Below are 13,618 nucleotides of genomic sequence, written 5' to 3' on the forward strand. Positions count from 1 at the left end.
TTCACACATCAGTTTTTGGCCATCAGGCACAATTCGGTTTGTGCCTGATGCGACGGATGCGTCGCAGATTGTGGCAACGCTGATGGGACGGATCCGTTAAAAAACTGATCCGTTGTAGCAGTGGCCTCGGGTAACCTGAGTGATGTCACCTCTGACAGCGCGACTCACTTCACTTGCTCCGTGGAGCTCACAACGAGCAGAGCTGAACGCGTCGTGGGACCTCGTGTGGATTACGCCAGACCTGGAGGGAGGTATTTGGGGATTAATAAAGTGGTGAAAGAGGGTGTTTTTTTGTCTTTTATTTCAAATAAAGGATTTTTCGGTGTTTGTTTTATTTACTTTCACTACAATTTAGTGATGGGGGTGTCTCATAGACACCTGCCATCACAAAGTTAGGACTTAGTGGCAGTTATGGGATGCTATTAACTCCTTATTACCCCGATTGCCACCACATCAGGGCAATCAGGATGAGCCGGGTAGAATCTAATCTAATCCAATCTAATGGATGCGGCATTTCCGGGCGGCTGCTGGCTCATATTTTAAGGCTGGAGGGCTGCCCAGCCGTGTGGCTTTACCTTGGCTGGTATCAAAATTGGGGGGGGAACGCACACCTTTTTTTTTTTTTTTTTTTTTTTTTTTTAAATTATCTATTTATTTTACTGCACAATATACCCACCGGCGGCTGTGATTGATTGCATCAAAACTGCTGTCACTCAGCGTGGGGGCGCATCTGACTGCAACCAATTATAGGTGCTGGTGGGCTGGAGAATCAGTGAATATGAGATGGAATAATGAGCGGCCGGCATTTTCAAAAGCAGGAGAAGCCGCCGGAGCAGTGTGACAGCTGTGCAGTGCCGGTGATCGATGAGTATGAGAGAGGGGGTGAGAGTGAAAGACCGACATTGACAGAGAGAGAGAGAGAAAGAGACCGACAGAGAGAGAGAGACCGACTTCGAAAGAGAGAGAAACCGACAGAGAGAGAGAGCTTCTTTTTTTTTTTTTTTCTTTTTTACCAGAAGTGAATTTACACAACGACTGGGCAGGCACAAAAACAAACAACAAATCCGCTGCCTGATTCCGGATGACGACGGGTCCGGCGCCTTCCGTTTTTTCGCCGGTCCCAAAAAACGTTCCTTTGGTCATTGATCCCGGTGGCCGCACAGACAATTTTTGCCGGATCTGACACACGCCGGATAAAACGCTAAGCCATGCAGCACAATCTGGCGCGAATACAAATCTATGAGGAAAAAAACGAATCAGACGCCGGATCCGTTTTATCCGCAATTCGCCGGATTGTGCCTGATGGCAAAAAACTGATGCGTGAAAGAGGCCTAACTTGACCATGAGGTAAAGTTACATGAAAGGTCAAGAAGCGGTTAAAGCATGACACCAAAGAGAGGCAAAAAAACAGTGTCAAAAACGCAATAAAACATAAAAAAAACAAGTAAAAAAAACGCCCACAAAAACAATGAAAAAATGCAAGTAACCTAATTTACATAATAGGTGCAGAAATTTTGCAACATCAGAAACTCACCAGCCTAAAACGGCATCGGTTTTACCATGTTTGTGGGCCTTCGGTTTTGGCTTACAAATACGGAGGTAAAAATATCACCAAATACTCAACATGTGCACATAGGCTTAGGTATAAAAGATCTTTTGAGGAATCAGACTTAGTAAATAATTGAATTATCCATAATATAAGATTTCTAGATAAATCTAGATAAAACTCTGCATTTTGACATCCATCTGTAATTCCGCCTGGAAATATATGAATAAACCCGCCGCTGAATGTAACCAGTTGCTAGTCTGTGCCTACGCGATCCATGATCTGCAGTTAGTACTAAGGGGTACTTTGCACGCTGCGACATCACTAGCCGATGCTAGCGATGCCGAGCGCGATAGTACCCGACCCCGTCGCACATGAGATATCTTGTGATAGCTGCCGTAGCGAACATTATCGCTATGGCAGCTTCACACACACCTGCCCTGCGACGTCGCTCTAGCTGGCGACCCGCCTCCTTCCTCAGTGGGCGGGTCGTGCGGTGTCACAGCGACGTCACACGGCAGGCGGCCAATAGAAGCGGAGATGAGCGGGACGTAAACATCCCGCCCACCTCCTTCCTTCCACATAGCCGGTGGAGGCAGGTAAGGAGATGTTCCTCGCTCCTGCAGCTTCATACACAGCGATGTGTGCTGCCGCAGGAACGAGGAACAAAATCGTATCTCCTGTTAGTGCGACATTATGGAAATGACCGACGCTACACAGATCACAGATTTACGACGTTTTTGCGATCGTTTATCGGCGCATCTAGGCTTTACACGTTGCGACGTCATTACCGGCGCCGCATGTGCGTCACTTTCGATTTGACCCTGACGATATCGCAGTAGCGATGTTGCAACGTGCAAAGTACCCCTAACAGTGTAGAGACACACAACCTGAACAGCCAGATTGACGTTTATTCATCCATTTCCAGGAGGAATAATCGAGGAAAAATAAAAGCAGAACTCTAAAAAGAGATGCTCCAGAATTGTTAGAGGGAATATAAATATCTCATATGTCAGGAGAGACAGCACAATCTTAAGTACTCCACAAAATAACCATTGACCATGTGACCATGAGACTACTGTTGGGATTTCTGAGCACTAACACATCCAATAGTGCATGTATTATATGTGTATTATTTTTAGTATGTCGCCCTTTGCTACATTTGTCGGTAATCTCTCGCTATCAGCTACCTTTGCTCTTATTAGACATTACCGCCAGGAAAGCACAAACTACCACTGATTAGTGACACAAGCTCATTGTGTAGTTGTACAATGCTCTTTTTAGAAGATGGTCTTCATTTAATTTGTATTTAAATAGAGATCTGTTTTACATATTACCGTGGATATTGTATAATTTATCTTCCTCAGTTTTCTATTCTAATAATCAAGCATACATTATACTAATTATACTCCTTTCAGCTACTTCATACTTCTGCCATCTTATGTGAAGTACATGGCTAATTCCATATTATGGAGAACACTCACATTAAGTCACAATTTGTGATAAAACCACAGTTTTTTTGCTGTGATTACAGAAAATTAATGGAAATTGTGTTGGTTTTTTTTTTGTTGTTTTTTTTTTGTCGCAGGTGCAGCAAAAAAAAAACACACTGACTACATATGCATACAGCATTACCCTCTCCCAACAAGTTAGTAATAATTGGTCTGCACGTTTTTCCTCAAAGCTGTAACTAAACGTTCATGTCATGCTGAGGTCTGAATGATGCCACACTCCCAGGTCTACTTATTTCATGCTGAGGTCTGAATGATGCCACACTCCCTGGTCTACTTATTGCCTCTGCTCACTTAGGGGCACTTTGCACACTACGACATCGCAAGCCGATGCTGCGATGCCGTGCGCGATAGTCCCCGCCCCCGTTGCAGCTGCGATATCATGGTGATAGCTGCCGTAGCGAACATTATCTCTACGGCAGCTTCACATGCACTCTCCTGCCCTGCGACGTCCCTCTGGCCGGCAAACTGTCTCCTTATTAAGCGGGCGGGTCGTGCGGCGTCATAGCGACGTCACACGGCAGGCGGCCAATAGAAGCGGAGGGGCGGAGATGAGCGGGACGTAAACATCCCGCCCGCCTCCTTCCTTCCGCATAGCCGGCGTGAGCTGCAGGACACAGGTAGGAGATGTTCCTCGTTCCTGCGGCTTCACACACAGCGATGTGTGCTGCCGCAGGAACGAGGAACAACATTGGTATTTCCCAATTCATGGAAATGCCGGACCCTACACCAATGATACGATAACGACGCTTTTGCGTTCGTTAATCGTATCAAAAAGGATTTACACACTACGATATCGACTGCGACGCCGGATGTGCGTCACTTTCGATTTGACCCCACTGACATCGCAGCTGCGATGTCGTAGTGTGCAAAGTGCCCCTTAGTCTATGTGGGGCTCCTCTTCACCCGTCCCACAAGTGCACTCCACAGAGCCATTTTGTATTCCGGCAGCGCTATTGGATTGTGGCATGGCTAAACCCAGGATAGTGCAGCTCTATTGATGATCTGACCATGGTATTCACTAGCAATAACCAAAAATCTACTTGTAGATCTACTAAATTTTACTTGTCACACTAATTAATGCAGCTGACTCCTGAAGTACCACTCCAGTATTTTGTTTGAGAGGTGCTTTAAATCTTTAAATTTAGATCTAAGTCCCCTGTGTTATACTCGCCTTCTGGTGTTTTCAGCTTGTTTCAGCATCGCTGCTGTCCCACAGCGCCTTTTTGTGACGTTAACTTCCAACTGGACTGAAGTCAGAAACTAAATCACAAGCTCTCACGTCTATGAGAACCAGAATGAGGCCAGAACGAGGCTCTTATAGAGTTGTGTTGATTTGTGACCTCTAGCACGCTCCATGAAAGACTAGCAACCAGCAGGTCACAAACGGCAGAAGACTAACAAGAGCAACAGTGAATACAGATGAAAACACCATGGGGTGAGTACTGCAGTGGCCAGGGTCGGAGCTGCTTTTCATGCTCTGCCATCTTTGTACACTTTTTAAAGATGATCTTTCACCAGTTTGAGCATTTTAAACTGGCCAACTCATGGAATAGTGGCTGAAGAGCAGAAAAAAAACAACAGTGTTATTTTTCTTATTTGTCCGCTCCATTGAGAAGATATTAGCTTATAAATTTTAGGGCACCTAATATGCAAATTTCTCATTCAACCAAGGAGCCGTTACCAGAGATTCTTCTCTGGAGCTGTTTACTTTTTTCACTGTATGACATTGACCAATCATAAGAAGGCAGTGTCATACAGAGGAAAAAAAAAATGGGTAAAAAGCAAACACCTTCAGAGGATGTCAAAACTGGCTTTTTCGCTGTGTCTGGTGTGTCTAACTGGGAGGAGAGTTGCAATGTGCTATAATATCTTTACATACTATGATGTCATGATATACAATGCTATGGATCTATTCCCGTCATCCGGGAATAATGCTCCTGGCATAAATCCAAAGCACTGCATTTGAAAACACTGCAGTTCTTATCTCACGGCATTCTCATGTCATTCAGAATGGAATAGAATGACTACACTCTGCATCTATCCCAAGTATCAGGTCATTATTCCTCGACATGTTGGACAGATCCAGAACATTGTAATGTCATTCCAGTGTAGCTCTCCCAGCACTGTGATGTCAGTAAGCAATAGCAGTGAGAAGATCTCACTTGTAGGATAGGGTTGCTTACATCAGTTTTACCATATTGGGGTTCTCTCACATTGACGTCTATAAAATTGGTCCCGCTCTCATTCAGAATAGTTGGCTGAGTGAAATACGTTTGATGTTCCATATGTCATGTGAGTGTGCGTTTTTTGTTGTTTTTTGGGTTTTTTTCTCACCTACCAGCTGTATTACATCCATATGTAAAGCGTTTTTTTTAGCTCAGCAACTATTATTCCACAGTCATTTTGATGACAATATACAGTGTTCTATGCTACAAAGTGGCAATGTATCATTAAAAAAACAGACATCACACAGACATGCGTGCGCCACCCATTTTTTACTTATTTATTTATTTATTTTTCCTCGCACCCATTGACTTGCATTGGGAAGTCATGTCCGATAGACGAGTGCAATCTGCAAATTTTTTTTTTTCTTTCAGTCTGATAGATCTGTTCATTCCTTGATTAAGGTAGGCCCAAGTGCAATGCGATATTTTTTTTTTCTCACATTGCTCTCGTCTGTGTTATACACCAGTGTGAGAGAACCTTTAGGCTATGTCCGCACTTTGCTTTTTACCTGCTTTTTACCTGCTTTTTTGCTGCTTTTTCAACTGCAGCATTTAATGCCAAAATGGTTGTGTTCTGCTTTTCAAGCATAGTCTATGGGAATTTGGGTTTCTTGTCCGCACTATGCAGTTCAAACTGCAGCCTTTTTGTTGCAGAACTTTGGTCAAAAACTCAGCTTTGCAGTGCAAAACCCAAATGGCAAAAACAATTGACATGTGAATTGTTTTTGCCATTTGGGTTTTGACCCTTTGTTCAGACTCTCATATTTAAGTCATATACTGTCCATTTTTCATTAGCAGTGTGTATTGGTGCCAGTACGTTTTATTTTGGGCCATGTTTTTTAATGAAATTTTGAAATAAAGAAAATTGATTTTATCTGGACGAGTGCTGGATCTCCTTCCACTCACTAGTGTCCATTTCCTTATGATCCTCCTTGAGATGGTTCTACTCCTTCACCGGAGTCCAGCTGTGTTTAATTAAACTGATAGGACTTAATTTGGAAAGGCACACTCCTGTCTCTATAAGACCTCACAGCTCACAATACATGTCAGACCAAATGAGAATCATGAGGTCAAAGGAACTGACAAGGGGCTCACAGACATAATTGTGGCAAGGTGCAGATCTAGCCAAGGTTACAAAAGAATTTCTGCAGTACTCAAGGTTCCTAAGAGCACAGTGGCCTCCATAATCCTTAAATAGAAGAAATATGGGACCACCAGCATTCATCCAGCCAAACTGATCAATCGTTAGAGAAGAGCCTTGGTGAGAGAGGTAAAGAAGAACCCCAAGAGCACTCGAGATTTAGTAGGGAGATGGGAGAAAGTTTCACAAAGTCAACCATCATTGCAGCCCTCCACCAGTCAGGCCTTTATGGCAGAGTGGCAAGACTGAAGCCTCTCCTCAGTGCAAGACATATGAAAGCCTGCATAGAGTTTGCAAAAAATACACATGAAGGACTCCCAGACTATGAGAAATAAGATTCTCTGGTCTGATTAGATGAAGATAGAACTTTTTGGTAATAATTCTAAGTGATATGTGTGGAGAAAACCAGGCACTGCTCATCACCTGCCCAATACAATCCCAACAGTGAAATATGGTGGCAGCAGTATCATGCTAATGGGAGTGTTTTTCAGCTGCAGGGACAGGATGACTGGTTGCAATTGAAGAAAGATGAATGCAGCCAAGTACAGAGATATCCTGGAAGAAAGCCTCTTCCAGAATGCTCTGGACCTAAGACTTGGCGAAAGGTTCACCTTCCAACAAGACAATGACCCTAAGCACAGAACTAAAATAACAAAGGAGTGGCTGTAGAACAACTCTTTGACCATTCTTGACTGGCCCAGCCAGAGCCCTGACCTAAACCCAATTTAGCATCTGTGGAGAGATCTTAAAATGGCTGTCCGCCAACGTTCACAATCCAACCTGACGGAACTGGAGAGGCTCTGCAAGGAATAATGGCAGAGGATCCCCAAATCCAGGTGTGAAAAACTTGTTACATCATTCCCAAGAAGACTCATGGCTGTACTAGCTCAAAAGGGTGCTTCTACTCAATACTGAGCAAAGGATCTGAATACTTATGAACATGTGATATTTGTTTTTCTTGTTTAATGAATTTGCAAAAATTTCTACATTTCTGTTTTTTTTCTGTCAAGATCAGGTGCAGAGTGTACATTAATGAGGGAAAAAAATGAACTTTTTTGAATTTACCAAATGGCTTCAATGAAACAAAGAGTGAAAAATTTAAAGGGGTCTGAATACTTTCCGTACCCACTGTATCATTCATGTGCAATCAGTTTCTTATAGCTAGTAATAATTTACATGACTTATGTAAGATGGCGACCGGCCTTATTGTAAATGGACAATATGTACCACAAAAGTGGCGTTTTCCTGGAAGTCTGTGCTGGTAGTTGTAGTGCCACAGGGTTTTATCATAGTATTCATAGGGCCAGGGATTACAGATGGCTGGAGAGATGAGTGGGTCTGGCCACCTACATACCCCTCCCATGGGTGTCACATGTTCTAAAATCGAGACAGGTTGTTTGGTACATGGTGATGTTCAGTGTGTGAGAAGCAGCCTCAGAGTGTGTGCACTGGCAGGAGTCAGTGTGGAGAGTGTTAATTCTCATAGAGGTTTGAAGCCTCTGGAAGGAGCCCCAGCTGAGGAAGGTGAGGGTTCGCTTCAATAGACTAGAGTGAGTGGAGGCTAAGAGAGCTCCACTGGGATAAAGTATATCTGGAACTGTATCTGAACCCTTGCGGGTGTATTGAAAATGTGATGGACCTGAAATGCATGTTATGTATATGTGAGCCCGGAAGAGGTTACCTGTTATGTTTTCAGGAGCGGTTTAAGGCTGCTTTCATACGACGTCTTTTTAACATGCGTCCTGAACGTTTTTTTGCTGCAAAAGCGGATCCTGCTTTTACAGCAAAAAACGCATGCAAACGCATGTGTTACTTTGCAGGATCCTGTCACTGGATGTTTAGGGGCGGGCATTGGAGTCATGTGATCGGGAGTGATGGGAACTAAACGTGCCAGACTGGGAGCCGGCTTCTTACAACTGCGGAGGTTCGTAACCAAGGTAAACATCGGGTATACTTGCTTGGATACCCGATATTTACTTTGGTTACGAGCGTCTGCAGCTGCTAGGAGCCGGGCTCCCTGCACACGTAACCAACGTAAACATCGGGTAACTAAGATAAGTGGTTACCCGATATTTACCTTGGTTACGAGTGTCCGCAGCTCTCAGGTGGAGGAGAGGGAGGGGGAGAGACAGAGAGGTAGGAGAGAGAGGGACTGATCACACGAGACTGGTTCTGGGCATGCTCAGTAGAGCAAGCAGGATCCTGTCTATCAGCATGCCAGCGTTCACATGCGTTTGCGTGCTGTTTAGTCAGGATCCAGCGATTTGCAGTATTTGGACGCAGCTCAAAAACGCTACATGTAGCGTTTTTGAAAGATGTTAAAAAACTGCAAGTCGCTGGATCCTCACTATAACGCACGCAAACGCAGGTGAACACATGTTAACGCGAGTCCATTGCAAATGCATTGAAATGAAAACGCATTTGCACTGGATCCGTTTTTGCGTTAAAAAAACGTTCAGGACGCATGTTAAAAAGACGTAGTGTGAAAGCAGCCTAAGTTGTATTTAATAAACCTGCTGGACGTTTTAAATGGAAGTGTTTACAGTGCTACCTCAATGAAGCAGCAAAGTGAGTGAGCTCCATCACTAAAATAAGCGAAATCTCATACCATTTACAGTTTCCCCTTACACAACTGCAATGTATCCGTAAAAGGGAAAAAAAAAACTGATACTATACCGATGTTCTGTTTTGGATCATTTTTTTTTTTTTGCATACTTGTGACTTGAGTGGGCGAACATGATAGAAACTAGTGCAAAGTGCAACTTTCGTCACTTGATTTGGTCAGTGAAAAAACCTTTCATTTGAGCTGCTGAATTCAATAACTTTAGCCCTAGTGCGTGTTCCCCATCCACATGTCAATCTCTCCTGCGGGTACACTGAGTTTTATGTGCGAATTCTCTCCATAGACTTGCATTAGATGCAGAAAAGACACACATGCGTTTTTAGTGCGTATCCGCAGCGCTAAAGCTATATGCGCACACTGCAGTTTTGTTTCTTCAGTGAAGAACACACTTTCTGGCAGAAAAATGCATTTCTGGCTGGAAAAACAGATTACAAAACGCATGTGTTTTTGCCACGTTTCATGCATTTTTCATATGTTTTGACTGTGTTTTGTTCTCTGTTTTTAACCATAAAAGCAATGCCATACAGCTAGTTGGAAAAAAAATAAAAATAAAAAAACTTCTGATGTTATTTCCTTTTTCATACGCCTTGCTATCATTCTCCATTTTGGAAAGGAAGTGCATGGTGTTAGTGGAAAATGCCAATCAAATGTCCTGCAATGCGTCTACGCATGCCCTATTTTAATATGCTTCTTGTAACAATTTTAAGTCTATTGCATCGTCGCAGACAGCAGTTAATGTATTTGTCCAAATAAGATTTAAAAGCTCTCTTCTGTTAGACATTAATGTATTTATATATTGCTATAGGAAAGAGGAAAAAAATATGGGTGCATCCCCTCCTAATGGCACATGAAGACAGGGGGCATTTCTGTGTCTTGTACAGGGATTTAAGGAGGTAAGTTAAACATGACATGGAATCTATAAACAATATTTTTTTTTTTTTGCATTCTAGCTCTAACTTACAATGTTCCAAATATGAATGTTTGTTCCCCATTTTTTGCAGATATCCAGAAAAATTAGTTTCCTTTTGTCGATTCACAATACCAGCTTTTGACCTACTGGTGACCCTGCTTGACCCAGATTTTATATTCTAATGACATAATCAGAAGGTCAATCTCTGCTGAAGAATGGCTGTTCATCACCTTGGGGTAAGTAATTTAAAAAATGCTTTGACGTCTAAATTTGGTCTGTTGTGTATGTACTTATATCTATGTAACATGGTTATAACACGATGAATACGTATTTATGGCCAAAGCGGGTCCAGCCAGCGCATAAGAACATAACTTCACATAGTAGTTCAATTCAAGATTCAAATGTTGATATAGTGTCCAGTGTGGTCAATATTATGGCGCCAGAGATGGCAGAATGCATATGCGCTGGCTACGTCCCCACAGTGAATGATTACATTGCAATGTCAGCTTAGCACTGCACATATTCCTTCCATGATGTCAGTGATGATGAGTGCACCACCAAATTTTAGTAAAATGTAGGGCAGTAATATTAACATTAAACCTCACAAAATCCCTTTACAAAAAAGGCCACTGGTACAAACACCACAGATTTTGCTTCAGAGTGATTTATATATAAACATTTGTGTTTTGATCCTTTTTTGCAATAGGACAATAGTTCTGCAATGCATACAATGGTTTATATTTGTGTGTGTTTTCTAATTCTCTTTACTTGTATTTTGCAGGTTTTTGTCCACAGGAGAGAACTACACATCCCTGCCCCTTCAATTTGGGGTTGGTAAATCAATCATCTCTGAAATTGTGAGGTGCACATGTTCTGGCAGAGGTTGCAGCCCATCGTGATGCCTTCCCTCCCCAACCGAGGAGACTTGGTGGCAGGTTGCAGCAGGCTTTCAAAATGTGGCCAACTTCCCAAACTGCATGGGTGCCGTTGATAACAAACATGTATGAGTTCAGAAGCCACCACTATCGGGATCACGCTTGTTTAATTATACAAAGTATTTTTCTGTGGTCTACATTGCGGTGGCTGGTACACATTACAAATTTGTAGCCATTGACGTTGGTGCTTTATGGCAGTACGGGGGATTTTCGGATGTTGAGAACATCATAGATTGGACTGCAAATTCTTCTCGATTTCGGAATTCTCCCAGCTCACGACCTTTGACGGGTTTCACAAATCCAGTCCCTAACATGCTGTATATAAGAGCCCAGGCCGCTGGGTAGAACATAAAAAACATTTTATAATACTCACCTAGAAGGTCGCTCTGGTGCACAACTGTCGGATGGGTGGCACCGTTCTCTGGGACCAGCGCCTCCCCTTTCGGCTATCTCGGTCTTCTCTATTCTTAATCTGCGGTGCATGACACATCTACGTCATACACACGCGCCAGCATTGAGGTCCTGCACAGGTGCACTTTGATCTGTCCTGCTCAGGGCAGATCAAAGTATTGTAGTGCGCCTGTATAGGACCTGAATGCCGACGCATGTGTATGACGTAGTGAAAAAAATATGCAATCTAGTGCTGCAGGCTCTCAGTGTCTCTGAGAGACATCTTTGGAGATGCTGCTGCAGGCAGTAGCATCTCCAAAGATGTCTCTCAGAGACACTCTTTCTCCTAGGCTCCCTAATGTCCACTATGCCGGCAGTCCTCTGGGCCCAGGGACATGCCAGAGCCCTCCAGTTCAATATTTTGGGAAATTACGCAGTTCTAGGAGACCGGTTAAACAAAAAAATAATGCTGCAACCAAATTCCATTAGGCCCCTACAGTGGTGTTTGAACCGGAAGAACCTGACAAGAGGTGTGCCTTGGTCAGTACAGGTATCCATAGTTATTACCACCGATGCAAGTATCACAAGTTGGGGGACCACCTACAGAACCATCAAGTTCACGGGGGGTTGGTTGACACAAGAGGCAGTCTCTTCCTCGAATGTCAGGGAGCTCTTGGCTGTGGAGCATGCAATAATGAATCTCCTGCTCTTACTATCAGTTCATCATACAAAAGTATTGTCAGACAATAAGGTGACTGTAGTGTATTTGAATCAAGGGGGCACGAGGTCCAGGTTACTCATGACAATAGCAGACAAAATCCTGCAGTTTTATTATTATTAATAATAATAATAATAATAATAATATTATTATTATTTATTTATAGAGCACCATTGATTCCATGGTGCTGTACATGAGAAGGGGGTTACAAACAGAATACATATATAAGTTACAATAGACAGACTAGTACAGAGGGAAGAGGGCGCTGCCCTTGCGGGCTTACATTCTATAGGATTTTGGGGAGGAGACAGTAGGTGGGGTGTAGGTTGGGCGGCAGCTCCGCGCGGTGGTGGGGTGGTGGTGGTGAAGCAGTGAGGTCATTGAAGGTTATAGGCATTTCTGAACAGATGAGTTTTCAAGTTCTGTTTTGAAGTTTGCAAGTGTAGTAGATAGTCTGACATGTTGAGGCAGCGAGTTCCAGGAGACTGGGGATGCTCGGGAGAAGTCTTTGAGTCGGTTGCGTGAGGAGCGAATGAGAGAAGGAGATCTTGGGAGGATCGGAGATTGCGTTTTAGAGAGTAGTGAGAAATAAGTTCAGAGATATACGGAGGAGATAAATTATGGATGGCTTTGTAGGTCAGTGTTAGTAATTTGAATTGGATACGGTGGAAGATTGGGAGCCAATGGAGGGATTTGCAGAGAGGAGAAGCAGGGTGGTATTGAGGAGAGAGGTGGATCAGTCGGGCAGCAGAATTAAGGATGGAATGGAGAGGGGCGAGCGTGTAAGCAGGGAGACCACAGAGGAGGATGTTACAGTAGTCGAGGCGGGAGATTGAGGGCATGCACTAGCATTTTTGTAGATTGGGAATATTTTTGAGTTGAAGATGGCAGGAGGTGGTCAGGGATTGGATGTGTGGTATGAAGGACAAGGCAGAGTCAAAGGTCACTCCGAGGCACCGAACTTTGTGTGCTGGGGAGAGCGTGATGTTATTAATTGTAATAGGTAGATCAGGTAGAGGGTGTAGGTGAGATGGAGGAAAGATGATCAGTTCAGTTTTGGCCACATTGAGCTTTAGGAAGCGAGTTGGCAGAGACATATTTATGGTCGCTATCAGCAGTACATATAAAAGGGAAAAGACAATTGCATGGCAGATTTCTTGAGCTGCAGGTGGTATTGGCCCTAAAACAGTCCATTTTCAAGCAGATAGTAGAGAAGTGGGGTATTCCTGTTTTATAGACCGGTTCGCCACCAAATAGAACAGGAAGGTCGGGCAATTTTGCTCCCTAAAGCCTAGGGAGTAACCTTACAGCGTAGATGCCCTGTTAATGAAATGGGACTTCAACCTAGCCTATGCCGTTCCTCCATTAGAACTAAGTCCAACTGTCCTAAAGAAGATAAGGGACGCAGAGCGAAGGTGATTCTGATAGCTCCCTTCTGGCCAAAGAGGCCTTGGCTAAATCGAATGTCAGTCATAAGCCAGTGGATACTTCCAGAAGTCCCGAATCTCCTTTCTCAGGGCCGACTTTCCATCCTCTGACAGGCAGATTACACCTGATGGCCTGAAATTTGAGAGGGCACTGCTGAGTAGCAGGGTTTTTTTCCCCCAATTTAGTTT

General features: G+C 43.6%; 1 long non-coding RNA gene across 1 annotated transcript in view; it reads left to right on the forward strand.

Moving 5' to 3' along the window:
* The window catches only part of LOC142295391 (uncharacterized), a 50,163-nt gene extending 38,819 nt beyond the window's left edge, over positions 1 to 11,344 (forward strand). Inside the window, exons 2-4 of the long non-coding RNA XR_012751448.1 lie at positions 9,855 to 9,942; positions 10,051 to 10,195; positions 10,741 to 11,344. This is a non-coding gene — a long non-coding RNA (uncharacterized LOC142295391). The remainder of the gene's footprint in view (positions 1 to 9,854; positions 9,943 to 10,050; positions 10,196 to 10,740) is intronic.
* Positions 11,345 to 13,618: the final 2,274 nt, after the last annotated feature.

This window comes from Anomaloglossus baeobatrachus, chromosome 3 (genome assembly GCF_048569485.1).
Source record: "Anomaloglossus baeobatrachus isolate aAnoBae1 chromosome 3, aAnoBae1.hap1, whole genome shotgun sequence".
NCBI lineage: Eukaryota > Metazoa > Chordata > Amphibia > Anura > Aromobatidae > Anomaloglossus > Anomaloglossus baeobatrachus.